Genomic DNA, 16078 nt, shown 5'->3' with positions numbered 1-16078 from the left:
TGTAACATTCCGTTTGATGTTTATGTAGTTGGTTATGTATGGAGTTAGTGTCGGGAGAGTTTATGATGTAGTTGATACGACATCGTGACCGAGGTGTGGAGGTAGGAATAAGTGGTATAGTTGGTGTTAAGAGTTCATGGTTTCATGTTCTGTAAGTTGGGGTTTTGTTTTGAGTTCTTAGTAGCTTTGTTGCGTCTTGACCGAGTTAGTATGTTTGTTTTTATGTATGGGTTGAACTTCGGGGACGAAGTTCTTTTTAAGGAGGGAAGACTGTAATACTCCGTATTTATGAGTCTTTGGGTACTCTATCGAGTAGGCCTTACTCTGTCGAGTAAGGGTGAGTTGCGTTTTAAAATAGTTTCGACTGTTGGGTACTCGATCGAGTAACTAGGATACTCGATCGAGTAAGGGGGCACTCGATCGAGTACCTTAGCTACTCGATCGAGTAGCTCGGTTAACGGGTGATAATTCGACGGGTTTTGTTAATAACACGGATTAATATATAAATCTTTCCGTCACTTTCATAATACACTTTTACAAACCTAATAACATTAAAAGGGAGATTCAAGTTACGTTCTTCGCATTCATCCGTGTTGTTGACAAATCCCGAAGCTTGAGAGGTCGGATTCCATCGTTCTTTATACCTTTGTGATCCTTGCGTCGAGGGTAAGATCTACATACCAATTTTATAGTATTTCGTCAAGTTTCGTTAAACCCTAATTTTAGGATTGGGGGTTTGTGTTAGTTTTGTGATTGTTAGTAATTATGTGATTATATGTTAGGAGGAGGATTCGTAGAAAAGGATTTGTGATACAGCTGTTGAGACCGTCTGATTGTGTTGCTTTTCCAGGTAGGATTTCCTACTCAGTATTAGTCCCATAATGGGATGATTGTTGATGTGTTGAGATTGATTGTTTGATATAGTAATTGTATTGTGACGGCTGTGATTGTGATTGTGACTGTTGTCTATGGTTCTCGAGGCGTGTCCTCGGCTGAGTGAGGTCACTTGCGGGAGTGGCTTCACGCCCTAGTTTCGCCCTTCGTGGAACCCGCCACGGAAGGGGATGTGCACATTAATGGACAGGGTTATCGCTCACTATGTGGAGCGGGGATTTGGTGGGTACGGCTGCGGTCCCCCACCGCGTGGTGGGTACAAGTGGGATCGGTGATTGAGATGATTGGAATTGGTGTGGTTGTGTGTGTATGTGTGACTAAAAGTCAGTTCGTATGTCTTATTGTTGATATATACATTGGAATTGTGTGATTAGTATTGACCCCGTTTAAATGTTTTAAAAGCGTGGTGATCCATTCGGGGTGGTGAGCGATTTTTGTTTGACAGGTATATCTTGGATACGCGTGGGATCTAGCTGGGGATGGAGTCATCACATATCAGAGTCTTTAGTCTTCCGCTGTGTTTGTTAAGGCAGTTCCATTCAGTTGGTTTATAGTTTGAGAACAGTTGTATTTTGCTTACAGTTGGTTTGTTATGTAACCACTTAAAGTTATTTAATAAAGTACGTTTCCTTATTGTCTTATGATTATCATTGCCTCGGGTAACCGAGATGGTAGTATCCTTATACCTGAGTGGTCCTGGTAAGGCACTTGGAGTATGGGGGTGTTACAAATGGTATCAGAGCGACGATCCTGAAACCTGTAACCAATGAATCTAATGAACCTAGGGAGTCTAATTAAAATGAACCCGGGGTAGAAGTTGTAGGAGCTAATGCAAAGACTTGGGAGACGTCCTAAAGTCGCGAACTCGCCCTACAATTTTGAACCGGTCACCATGGGGTATAAGTCGGGATCGCTATATGTTTACTAATGCTCTATTGTGTGTGTTGGATGGATGAGTGTTATATAGTTGAATGGATGTGTGGTGGAAAAGATGAAGGTAATATTTTTTTTTATGATAACATGAATTGTGATGGGAATTACTACGGGTTACTATTGTGTATATGCATATGATTGCGTGCATATGATTGGATGAATAAGTTGTAGGAATACGGGTATGAACGTGATCTATGATTTGGTTGAAAAGATGAGTTAAGGAATTGCATGAGAATATGAAATTCATGTGGAGAACATGTTTATGTGATGGAAGTGGATTTTCTACTTTTGCTATGTTAGTAACATGTGACTAGGGAGATTTTATGCCGTATATTATGTTATTGTTGTACGTAAAGGTATAGAATAAAAGGATGTGGGTAAATCATGATTGACAAGTTAAATAATCTATGTGCATGATGTATGTTGTTGCTTGGCTTTTGGGAGATAGTAACATGTGATTAGGAATATTGGTTTTGTGAGTGTTGAGTTTTTTTGGTTACCATTGTTGTCGTTTAAGTTGTTTGAAAGAGAAAATCGAATAGTTATGTCGTCGATTTACAAAGCAAAGTTGTCTTTAAACTATTATAACTTGAGATTCATAAATGATTTTAATGTGATTCCAATTGGAGGTGATAGCTTGTTCTTTTACGATTCTAACGATAGGTCACACGCCCAAATCGACCAAGAAATGAGTGAGTTATGACTGTTTTACGAAAACTGGTCAGTGCTGAGAATTGGGGTACTCGATCGAGTATCCTTGATACTCGATCGAGTAAGGTGGCACTCGATCGAGTACGTTAGTTACTCGATCGAGTAGCCCTGGTGATTTGTTTTACGTGCTTCGGATCTTGACCTACTCGATCGAGTAAGTCCCTTACTCGATCGAGTGGCCGGTACTCGATCTAGTGACCCCTGTTTTGGGTCATATGCTTATCTTTTGAATTCGTTGCATATTTTGTTTAATTCAAAGTTGTTATATTGCTTCTTTATGCATTGTTTTACATGTATGTTGGTCTTGATACGTAAGTTACCCAATCTTATGGTGAAGTGAGTGGCCTTTGTGGTGAGTAGGAATTTGGTGGGAGGACATGGGATATATGTGTTGTGATAGATAGTGGAAAAAGAAAAGGAAGATTGTTATGACTTAATTGAAACATAGAGCATGTTTTCTGAGATGAAATGAGATGAGTGATATGAGTGTGTGTTGGGTAACGTAAAAGTAAGTGAATGTGGGCAGGGGATGATGTGAGTTTATGGAACGTGAGAATGAAAAGATTGAAAGAAAGGATGTGGATAGTAACAATCCGAGATGCATAACGAATTATGGAGGGAGATGGTTAGGAATAGTGTTGAGTAAGAATATATATAATGAAAGGTCATTTTAGAGGAATTGAGAAGAGTGGTATATAGTGAACTTAATGGAGACATGTCGCGAGGTGGATTTGCAGATAGTGACTGAGTTTGGAAATTTGTGTTATCGAGAGACGAAACTAATGTGTGATTTCATTGGACGATTAACGATATAGAAAGAATTTTGATTTCTAGAGATGTAAAAAGGGAGATGTAATTGTTTGAACATTAAACGTTGATTTTTATGGACAAATTAGTGACAAGTGTGAGTGAGTGGAGTGATGAGAAAGGATCCAAGGTAAGAAAGAATGAGATGATATAGACATGAAATAGTGAGATTTGAGTTTTGGAGCGATGAGAAGGTAATTGGAGCACTAAAGGGGTTAGGTAGAAGTAATAGGAGTTGAGATATTAAATGGAATTGTTGAGTATGAAGAGAAAAGAAGGATAAAAGTAAGCGGAGAAAAATATTCACCGGAATTATGTGATATAAAAGTAAGGAATCATCGGGATGTATGATACTATAAAGAATAAGTAAGTTAACAATTGTACAGAAATTTCAGGACAACGTGATTAATCATGAGTTTCGAGGAATTAAGGGAGTAAGAAGTTGGTGGAGAATTTGCACGATAATCGATAATTGGTGGAGAGTTAGATGAAAATACGAGTAAGATAGTATTGGGAATGATGTTGATGTAATTTTGATTGGTGAATTTGAGGATAGTTATTTGGAATGTTAACCAAAGATAGGACAGAAATCGTGATGTTTAGAGATGAGTGAAAGAGGTTTGATGTCCGAACAGTGGTGGTGTTATGGTTTGTGATTAATGGTTAAGAGTGATGGTATATTAGAAAGGTAACAATTCAAAAGAGGTTGATTTAGTAGGGACCTGATTGTTGTGTATAATTGTGAGAGGGTATAAGATGTGGTTAGATGAGGCGGATGCTAATAGTTGAATAGTAATAGTATGGTTATACTTGGCAGGAAGTGATGGTTGTGCGAATAGGGGAAAATGTTGTGAGGGGCATATGAGTTAAGCTCGGGCGGCGGGTAACCTATGTTGGGTGGTAACTTACGTGATCGGGGTGACTGTTGGATGTGATTACGGGTCTATGATGTGTATAAATGTTTGTGTGAGATTTTGACCTCACAAGAAGTGGTATAGTGTGATTATTATAAAGTCATATTTGAATGTTCTGTAATGCATGTTGGGTACGCTAATCTAATTGAATGGTATTCAAAAAGGTAATAATTTGAGTGATCTGGCGTGACTGGATATGCTTGTATGTATTCATGATACATGTTATTCTGTATTATGGTGAGGGGATGATATTCATGAGGTTATCTGTTTAATTCATATAATATGTTGCGATGTGATTTAGTAAAGTGGATTTGAATAAGTTTTTCTTGTCTGAGAAGTTATTTTGAGTCAGTGTTTGTGGGAATTGTATGTAGCTGTGATGTCTATCGATGTGGTTGTGGTGCCTCCGGTGGTGATCCGGGCACGGTATTTAGTATTGTGATGCGGGTATTTTCGCACTGTGGTGTGGCTGTTGGTGGCGGTGTCGCGATGACGTCACCGGTTGTGGTGGAGTAGGCGGGATGATTATGATTCGTGTTTCGAAAGTACATACCAGTTATATATAGATTGTTATTTTGTTTGATGTTGCTTCCTGTGAGTTTCAGTTTGTACAGATAGACAGTTGTTTTGTTTATTGATGTTTCTTAGCAGTTAAGTTTTGGTATGAGGGTAGAGTATAATATGAAAGAGAGTTGTCTATGTTTTCGTTGTTGTCATGGTATAGCGACATTCTGTTGATGGGACACAGTTGTCAGAAGTTGTTACAGTACTTTTGATCTTGTTTTAAGATGAGGCTTTGGACATAGTCGTGGTAAGTGATTGGTGGAACATGTGTTGTATTGATCTGGACGCTACAGGTGGTTCATAATCAGAGTTTGGGACAGTGAGTGTAGGGTGTTGGGGATTAGTGTCATGTTAAGTTTTGTATGAGTTTTGCGGTAATTAAGAAAAGAACTTGAGGATCTAGGGTGAGTGAACGTAACGAGTGTAGATCGTGAGTTATGCTTTTGGGAGATAGGTGCTTTATATGGAGAGGTATGTTGTCTTGCAGTAAGAATGGAGGGTTAGTATGGTGATTTTGCTACGAGTTTTATGGTATAGGTTAGGTGGTGTGCCATATGAGTTGAGGTATGAGAAATGTTTAAGTAAGAGAGCCTTGGATATATGCATGGCGATGTTTAGAGTATAGGTGGTTATTTATGACGTACGGTGGTGATGAGGATAATGAGAAGATATAGCTAGGATTTAGTATTAGTGAGTTACGAGGACGTAACATTTATCTTAAGAGTAGGATGCGATAAAAGAGATTTTGATGGTTGTACATATGGTAGTATATTTGGAAGTAGAGTGTTGGTGTAGCATAAGGTATGGATTTGTATATGTTGTGGTTGATAGTGTTAAAAGGTCATGGACGTGCTTGTAGTAGTTCAATGTTAGGAATGCGAGAATACTTCGATAGTGTTGACAGTTGGATGATGAGGTTATGAGTGTGAGTAAACTTCGAGGACGAAGTTCCTTTTAAGGGTGGTAGAATGTAACATTCCGTTTGATGTTTATGTAGTTGGTTATGTATGGAGTTAGTGTCGGGAGAGTTTATGATGTAGTTGATACGACATCGTGACCAAGGTGTGGAGGTAGGAATAGTTGGTATAGTTGGTGTTAAGAGTTCATGGTTTCATGTTCTGTAAGTTGGGGTTTTGTTTTGAGTTCTTAGTAGCTTTGTTGCGTCTTGACCGAGTTAGTATGTTTGTTTTTATGTATGGGTTGAACTTCGGGGACGAAGTTCTTTTTAAGGAGGGAAGACTGTAATACTCCGTATTTATGAGTCTTTGGGTACTCTATCGAGTAGGCCTTACTCTGTCGAGTAAGGGTGAGTTGCGTTTTAAAATAGTTTCGACTGTTGGGTACTCGATCGAGTAACTAGGATACTCGATCGAGTAAGGGGGCACTCGATCGAGTACCTTAGCTACTCGATCGAGTAGCTCGGTTAGCGGGTGATAATTCGACGGGTTTTGTTAATAACACGGATTAATATATAAATCTTTCCGTCACTTTCATAATACACTTTTACAAACCTAATAACATTAAAAGGGAGATTCAAGTTACGTTCTTCGCATTCATCCGTGTTGTTGACAAATCCCGAAGCTTGAGAGGTCGGATTCCATCGTTCTTTATACCTTTGTGATCCTTGCGTCGAGGGTAAGATCTACATACCAATTTTATAGTATTTCGTCAAGTTTCGTTAAACCCTAATTTTAGGATTGGGGTTTTGTTGTTAGTTTTGTGATTGTTAGTAATTATGTGATTATATGTTAGGAGGAGGATTCGTAGAAAAGGATTTGTGATACTTTGTTGAGACCGTCGATTGTGTTCTTTGTTCCGGTAGGATTTCCTACTCGTATTAGTCCCATAATGGGATGATTGTTGATGTGTTGAGATTGATTGTTTGATATAGTAATTGTATTGTGACGGTTGTGATTGTGATTGTGACTGTTGTCTATGGTTCTCGAGGCATGTCCTCGGCTGAGTGAGGTCACTTGCGGGAGTGGCTTCACGCCCTAGTTTCGCCCTTCGTGGAACCCGCCACGGAAGGGGATGTGCACATTAATGGACAGGGTTATCGCTCACTATGTGGAGCGGGGATTTGGTGGGTACGGCTGCGGTCCCCCATTGGCGGTGGTGGTCCAAAGGGTGGACGATCGGTGATTGAGATGATTGGAATTGGTGTGGTTGTGTGTATTTGTGACAGCTAAGCTGTCTGTATGTCTTATTGTTGATATATACATTGGAATTGTGTGATTAGTACTGACCCCGTTTAAATGTTTTAAAAACTGTGGTGATCCATTCGGGGGTGGTGAGCGATTTGCTTGATGGTATATCTTGGATACGCGTGGGATCTAGCTGGGGATGGAGTTATCACATATCAGAGTCTTTAGTCTTCCGCCGTGTTTGTTAAGGCAGTTCCATTCAGTTGGTTTATAGTTTGAGAACAGTTGTATTTTGCTTACAGTTGGTTTGTTATGTAACCACTTAAAGTTATTTAATAAAGTACGTTTCCTTATTGTCTTATGATTATCATTGCCTCGGGTAACCGAGATGGTAGTATCCTTATACCTGAGTGGTCTTGGTAAGGCACTTGGAGTATGGGGGTGTTACAGAGGTGGCGCAATTTTGTTTCTTTATTTATGTCTCTCGTCTCAAGGAATTTATTCCTTGAGACTGATCTCATATTTTTGCTAGTTTTTGATTAGTTTGCAGGATATCTGTTCTAGAAGAGAACATTGTCATACCTGCTCCAGTCTGTAAGTTCTATCTGCCAGGATGCCGAATATAGCCATCCATTCAGAGCCGACAGTGGATTCCCTTCCAAGAGGCTTCCTATTACCCACCACTAACTCGGGAACCTTTGGAATCCACCCATCTTACATACAGCTGGTCGAGAGAAATCTCTTCAGGGGGGTAACTGGAGAGGATCCGTGCAAGCACATAGAGCTGTTTACAGAGTATTGCTCCACCATTCCTCTTGCTGCTGGGGTGACACAAGACAGAGTGAAGGAAGTTCTCTTTCCCTTATCTTTAGCTGATGATGCCCGGAAATGGTTGAGGGATTTAGACAGGGAAGCAGCCAGTGTAACCGACTGGAATTCCCTTGCCTTGGCCTTTTACAGGCGATATTTTCCACCACAACGCACTAATGCGTTGAGAGCTCAGATTATTGCATTTGAGCAACTACCTACTGAAGACTTGAACGGAGCTTGGACTAGGTTCAAGAGGCTCGTCCGTTCTGTGCCTCATCATGGTTTCAAGCGCTGGTTCTTGTGTACCCAATTTTACAATGGGTTGCATCCGGACCAGAGGCTATCCTTGATAATGCAGCTAAAGGGAGATTCCCGAAGAATGTAGAGGATGATCAAGGGTGGCATCTTATTGAGGAGATGGCCATTCATGTTGCTGAGTATGGAAATCCCCGAGGAGGTAAGAATGTAAACGAGTCGGTAGTAGCTGAGGTGGAAAGTCCTAGCGGAAGTCTAGGTAGTCCGGAGATTGTATAAACTGTGGGTGAGCATGAACAAGTTTGTGCTATTACTGAGCATGTAATGATATGCGGTAGATGCGGCATGGAAGGGCATGACCCCATTGGTTGTATGGTAAGCGTAGAGCTTGTCCTTGCTTATCAAAAATACAAGCAAGGAGTTCCTTTTTCTCAACTATATGAAGATCTGACGAATGCTTCCACTCCTTCTACGCCAATGCCGCAGCCGAACCCCTCTTCTACAAATGGGGAGTATGCCGAACTGAAATCCTTAGTTTTGAACTTAACACAACAGTTTGGGGAGAAAAGTAACAAGGATAATACCGCTATTGTGGAGTTAAGAGAGAAAGTTGCGCAGTTAACGCTCGCGCAAAACCAAATTAACCATCCACCCTCATGCGACCCAGTTAATGCCATCAATCTCCGAAGCGGTCTTGCTTATGAGGGGCCAAAAATGCCAGAAGACGGGGTTGTGACAGCTGATAACGCCCCGGAGGATGAGTTGGACGAGTTTACGGGCGATATCCCTGCTGCATATTGTCCAGGCACTCGATCGAGTGAAATTTATACTCGATCGAGTGAAATAATCCATCCAGATGCTCGATCGAGTATAAATCCTACTCGATCGAGAGGTGCTCAATTTACAGAATTCGATCGAGTAACTAATTCCTCTCGATCAAACGCTTTGGCAGAAGAAACCACTCGATCGAGTGACAATGGTACTCGATCGAGAGAACCTGAATTACAAGAGCTCGATCGAGAGCTTCATTTACCTCGATCGAGTAATTCCAAAGACAAAACCACTCGATCGGGTGAGGAAAGTGTTCGATCGAGTGCCAGAACCAGCGGAGATCCTATTTTAACATCTAATTCCGCTATCGTGCCATCTTCCCCTGTTGTGAAGACGTCACGTGCTGATAAAGGTAAAGAGAAAGTCGCGGGTCCACTCATTTCTACCAGAGTACCCTTTCCAGGACGTCTGAAGGACGCAAAGGTTGAGCGACAGTACGGTAAGTTTGTGGACGTTGTCAAGAACCTCCAGGTAACTGCCCCCTTTACCGAATTTATTACCCAGGTACCTACTTACGCTAAATTTTTGAAAGATATTGTGACGCGTAAGAGAGAGCTAAGTGAATTTGAGACTGTTTCTTTTATGGAAGAGTCTAGTAATTTACTTTTAAATAAGACTCCACCTAAAATGAAAGACCCGGGTAGTTTCTCTATTACCTGTGTTATAGGCAATGAAGTAATAGATAAGGCTCTTTGTGATTTAGGAGCCAGCGTCAGTGTCATGCCTCTGTCTGTCTGCAAGAAATTAAATATGGGTCACCTTAAATTGACTAACATTACTCTACAGATGGCTGATAGATCTGTAAGACAACCCTTAGGTGTCTTAGAGGACATGCCTGTGAAAGTAGGCAAGTTCTTTATACCAGTGGATTTTATTGTTTTAGATATAGCTGAGGACACCCGGACCCCAATTATATTAGGAAGACCGTTCCTATGTACAGCCGGGGCCATTATTGATGTCAAACAAGGGCGTTTGACTCTTGCAGTAGGGGATGACGCGATTACTTTCAGTTTGCCTGGCACTTTGGCTCGGCCAATGATAGAGGATACATGTTATTCTGTTGATATTGTTGACGAGTCTGTCTATGACTTCTGGTCGGGCTCTTTTATAAAGGACCCACTAGAAGCTCTTATGCTTTTGGATGAGTGTGTAGATAACCCAGATAACAATGATGCTGTGTTGGATTTTCTTGAAGCTGCTTTAGATGAGCGTGAACTCACCGAAGTTGAGGGAGAGCAAGTGGAACAGATGATCAATACCCTTTGCTCCATAGAGGTAAAGGTACCTGAGCGTAAGCCTCTTCCCTCTCATCTAAAATATGCTTTCTTAGATGACACTGAGCAATATCCAGTTATTGTTAGTGCTAAGCTTGATGATGATCAGTTGACTGCTTTTTTAGCTGTGATTAAGAAAAACAGGAAAGCTATGGGTTATTCTTTGGATGATATCAAGGGGATTAGTTCCAATATTTGTATGCACATGATAGAGTTGGAGGAAGATCACAAACCTTGCAGACAGGGTCAGCGCCGGCTGAACCAAAATATGCAATATGTTGTGATGACTGAGGTAATGAAGCTGCTCGACGCAGGTATTATCTATTCTGTTGGTCATTCCAAGTAGGTGAGTCCAGTGCAGGTAGTTCCTAAGAAAGGAGGGACTACTATGGTCAGGAATGACAAAAATGAGTTAATACCTACTAGAGTAGTGACTGGTTGGCGGATGTGCATAGACTATAGACAGCTGCATGCCGCCACCAAGAAAGATCACTTTCCCCTTCCTTTTATTGATCAGATGGTAGAAAGGTTAGTTTCTCATAAGTTTTTCTGCTATTTGGAGGGGTACTCAGGGTTATTTCAGATCCCTATTCACCCAGATGATCAAGCTAAGACTACTTTTACTTGTCCTCAAGGCATGTTTGCTTATCGCAGGATGCCTTTTGGTTTATGTAATGCCCCTGCTACCTTTCAAAGGTGCATGATGGGGATATTTTAAGAGTGTATTGAGTCTATTATGGAAGTTTTCATGGACGATTTTAGTGTTTATGGAAGTGATTTTTCTAATTGTCTGTCTAACCTTGATAAAGTGTTGCAGCGCTGCATTGAGGTTAATCTTATGTTTAACTGGGAGAAGTGCCATTTCATGGTCAACGAGGGAGTTGTCTTAGGGCACTTAGTTTCTGACAGGGGAATAGAAGTTGATAAGGCAAAAGTGGAAGTGATTCAGCAATTACCTCCTCCTGTTAATGTTAAAGGAGTGAGGAGTTTCCTTGGTCACGCCGGCTTTTATCGCCGGTTTATCAAGGATTTTTCAAAAATTGCTAAACCACTTACACAGCTGCTACTTAAGGATGCCCCTTTTGTATTTACTGATGAGTGTCTTTCTGCGTTTAACAGGTTAAAGCAAGCTTTGGTATCTGCGCCGATTATACAGCCTCCCGACTGGGATTTGCCGTTTGAGATAATGTGTGATGCCAGTGACTATGCACTAGGAGCAGTGCTAGGCCAAAGGAAAGACAAAGCTTTAAATGCAATTTACTATGCGAGCCGAACTCTGGATGAGGTTCAAGTGAAGTACACCACTACTGAAAAAGAGCTGCTAGCCGTGGTTTATGCCTTAGAGAAATTTCGTTCTTATTTGATTGGGTCAGAAGTTACTGTTTTTACTGACCATGCAGCACTAAGGCACCTCCTTGCTAAGAAGGAGGCTAAACCACGGCTATTAAGATGGATACTCCTTCTTCAGGAGTTTGATTTGAAGATAAAAGATAAGAAAGGAGTTGAGAACGTTGTAGCTGATCATCTATTGAGACTGTCACAGCAAGAGAGAGAAGATTCCTTACCTATCGATGATTCTTTTCCTGATGATTCTTTATTTACTGTATTGTCTTCTATTATTAATCAAGAACCTTGGTATGCAGATATAGCTAATTACGTTGTCAGTGGCAAGCTGCCGCCTGACCTTTCTCATCAGCAAAGGAAGCGTTTTCTGTATAACGCTAAGCAGTATTTCTAGGATGATCTTTATTTGTTTAAGGAATGTGCAGACGGTCTCTACACACGGTGTATTCCGCAGTGGGAGACCAAAGTAGTCCTGAAAGGCTGTCACTCATCCTCTTATGGTGGTCACCACGGTCCATCGCGCACCGTGGCTAAGGTACTTCAGTCTGGTTTTTACTGGCCTACTTTGTTTGCTGATGCTAAGACTTTTGTTTCAGCTTGTGATGCCTGCCAACGATCAGGGAATATTTCAAAGAGACATGAGATGCCACAAAATGGTATCTTAGAGGTTGAGGTTTTCGATGTCTGGGGCATTGATTTCCAAGGACCGTTCCCATCCAGTAAAGGTAACAGGTATATTTTAGTAGCTGTTGATTATGTGTCTAAGTGGGTTGAGGCAATTGCTTCACCCCATTGCGATGCCAAGACCGTGATAAAGATGTTTAAAATGATCATATTTCCCCGATTTGGTGTCCCTAGGGTCGTCATTAGTGATGGGGGAATGCACTTTAAAGAAAAGAGACTAACTTCCATTCTGTCTAAGGTTGGTGTTCAACACCGGCGTGGTTTGAGGTATCATCCCCAAACTAGTGGTCAGGTCGAGGTCTCTAATTAGGATATTGAAGAGATCCTATCTAAAGTAGTTTCTAAATCACGGAAGGGCTGGAGTCTCAAATTAAAAGACATATTATGGGCTTATAGAACTGCCTTTAAGACACCGATTGGTGCATCACCTTATCGGTTAGTCTATGAAAAATCATGTCATTTACCTGTTGAGTTGGAATGTAAAGCTTGGTGAGCAATTCGTGAACTTAACTTTGATCCTAAGTTGTGTGGTCAGAACCGTCTTTTGCAGCTAGATGAACTAGAGGAGTTTAGGCTCAACGCCTATGATAGCTCACGCATTTATAAGGAGAAGACGAAGAGATGACATGACAAAAGAATTTTACCTCGGGAATTTCATGTCCGGCAGAAGGTGTTGCTGTTTAATGCCCGAATGCGATTATTTCCTGGCAAGTTGAAGTCCAGGTGGAGTGGTCCTTATACGGTGACAGCTGTCACTAAATTTGGATCCGTTGAGCTAGAAGGTCTCTAGGGAAATCGGTTCAAGGTGAATGGGCAATATGTGAAGCACTATCACGAAGCAAATGAAGCCGACAATCGTGTTGAAGTCTTGTACTTTGACGAGCTTGGCACGCCAGTTAATTGATGCCAGAAAGGTCGTGCGGTACCTCTTAAACCTGCGCTTTCCGGGAGGCAACCCGGACTATTTTGTTGTATTTTCGTTGAACTTATTTCTTTTCCCTTAGCTCTATGTTGAACTTTAACGCCAAACTATGCGTCCTTTGTATTTCCTATGCTTCTTATACGCGTTTTGTAGGTGCAGCAGCTCGATCAAGTGGTTTTTCTACTCGATCGAGCACTTTTGCTAAGATTATCACTCGATCGAGCAACTGATATCCTCGATCGAAATGCTGCAAATCACGTTCTCTCGATCGAGTAACATATTCTCTCGATCGAGTGTTTCTGACACCATTCCTCTCGATCGAACTGTTCTGAGTTGTTCGATCGAGCAAATTCTTGTTTCAGCAGCTATTTTTCGTTTGATGAGCTGCTGTTGGACTACCTATGACCTCTCATGTTCATGGTCGGTTTGGGGAGGTCCCTCTTCATGACGTCTTGTTAGTTTTCTGCCTCCCATTATCCTTTTCTCCTTAGTTTGTATTCCTTTCCCTATTTTTGGTACAATGAGGGCATTGTACGGTTTGGTTTGGGGAGGTATGCATCCATATCTATGTCTGCATGTTTTCTTGCATTTACGTTTGCACGTTTATTCATTTTCGGATGCATCGTTGTTTTTAATTCATAAAATCACATAAAATTCAAAAATTTCACGTTTATTTTGAGTCGGAACGTTTGAACTTTGACGCTACATTGAATCTTTACCTCTGCCCTGCATATTCTTGACATTTCGTTGGCATGATAATGTGCATAATCCACGAGTTTCTGTTTCTCTCTTATCTGAACGAATAGACATGACTCATGTATTGGCAAGCTACATTACATTCTGAGGTCAGAGCTTTATAAACTGGTGACATTCATGACCGGTTTCCTGTAGGATGTGAGTAGTACTCTCTGTAAGGCATGTAACATCAATTTGCATAAGCATAAATCTAGTCTTCTTAATACCTGTATGCATTCGGTCTGTGGATGGTGACGCATGTTAGGAGAGGCAGTTCCCTTTATTCTATTTTACCCATGAGCTTCACATAGCCAAACTGCCCTTTTGTCCTATTTGCTACAGTCTATAATTTTGCCTACCCTAGCCGAGCTAGTGATGAGTAGCCGTTTGGGAAGCTTTACTGCAGTTTGGTTATATATCTGATTTCCGAAATCGGTGGAAGAGTTGAAGGGAATAAAAAGAAAAATGTTGTGAAAAAGAAGAAAAAAAGCAATAGAAAAAAGAATTGAAAAAGAAATATGAAAAGAAAGAAAAAATCATATGCGGAAAAATGAAACAATTGTATAGATGATTTTCACTCCCATGTCTTATTTGTATCCTATGGGGAGTTGACAAGTTTATGGAGTATTGTGAGTTGAGTGCATCTAATTTGCACTGTTTTGCATTGTTATATTGAGTACGAAGTTGGGATGCAGTTCAAAATTTGGATCCGTTGTTGCTAGCTTGGCTGTTAACTCCACATTTCCAAATTCATCTTAGCCCCTTCTTACCCATTACCTCACTTACCCAAATGTAAGTCCTCGGCATGTGTCTTGGTCATTAGTTTGGTTGGAATGCATATGTACGGTTGTAGAGATTTTATTCATGTTAACTGCATGCATGTTCTTATAGGTCGAGTTAGCTGAGTGTCTTTACTTCTTTCTATCTTTCACTTATATACTCACCCTGTGCTTAAATTTGAGTTATGAGCGACCCGTGAGAGTTCGATATCTTTGAGTCTTGCAAGGTCGACGGTTCAGTAAGTTTGAAACATTGGTTTAATTCGTTTGCACTTATCACTTGCCACTTTGTTAGTTGTTGCATTAAACTGGTTTGGTGGATGATTTGTAGCTGATGCGTTGGTCCCGTTCCACTATTTGTTCTTAGTTGCATTCATAGTTTGCTTGGGGACAAGCAAATGTTTGGTTTGGGGAGATTTGATGCGTGTATTTTATATAGGGTTTTTACCTCATTTTTACACGCATTTCTGTACTATTTTACGTGGCATCTAGCTACAAATACCCCCGAATAGTCTACTTTGGTTTGTCTTGTGTATATTGCAGGTACGGACCAGAAAGAAGATAAATCAAGCCTAAACTCGTCCCATTTGCATACATTTATGGAGAACAAGGAATCGGAGCTCGGAATCCATCACTTTGAAGACGCGTGAGCTGATTTCGGAAGGTGTCAAAGTGCCTTATGCGTTAATATAGCTCGATCGACCTCTTTTCAGTCGATCGAATGCTTTATCTCTTGAAGTTTCACTCGATCGAGTTGTTTTCATACTCGATCGAGAAGGCCATTATAAGAAGTCCTCGATCGAATGGTTTTTCCATTCGATCGAGTGGAATTGCTTCTTAGTTCCTCGATCGAGTGGTTTAATTCTACTCGATCGAGAGGTTTTGTTCCGTAGCCGTGTTTCTTGCCTTATTTCGTATGGGCTTTGTAGTTAGGCTTTGTTATTAGGTTAAGTAGTATGATTTTCGAAATAAAAGGGGGACACTACAGACTACGTTGCTTTCCTCTTCTCTTCTGCTCTCTTAATCTCTCATACTCTTCCCTTAGATCGAACCTTGTAATCGGTATTATACTTTCTTCTAATTCTTATTCTTAATCTCTTTTATTGCTATTACTTCTTCTATTCTTTTATTTTTGCAATTGCCTTATTCAAATCTCTCTTGTTTATTGTTATCATGCTTAATTCTTCTTATCTATGTATGGTTATTGTTAATCCGATGATAATGCATAGCTAATTCTTTTTGCTAAGATTTAGGGGATCTTTGATTATGAAGGAATTGTAAATTGATACATTAGGTTTAATGCTTGTGTAGTTTATGTTGTTAATCGCTACATTTAATTGTTTTTGTCTAATTGAGTCGACGCAATTAGTCATTTAATCGTAGTAAACCTTGACCTGGACCGAAAGGTTGGAAAAGGTGAGACTCGTAGCGAACATTAGGGCACCGTAGTGAGGGCGGAAGCTAAGCTATTTGTGCT

The sequence above is a fragment of the Silene latifolia genome, chromosome 1 (assembly GCF_048544455.1).
Source record: "Silene latifolia isolate original U9 population chromosome 1, ASM4854445v1, whole genome shotgun sequence".
NCBI classification, from domain to species: Eukaryota; Viridiplantae; Streptophyta; class Magnoliopsida; order Caryophyllales; family Caryophyllaceae; genus Silene; species Silene latifolia.
The sequence above is the reverse complement of the archived record's forward strand: the minus strand, read 5'-3'. Positions refer to the sequence as shown.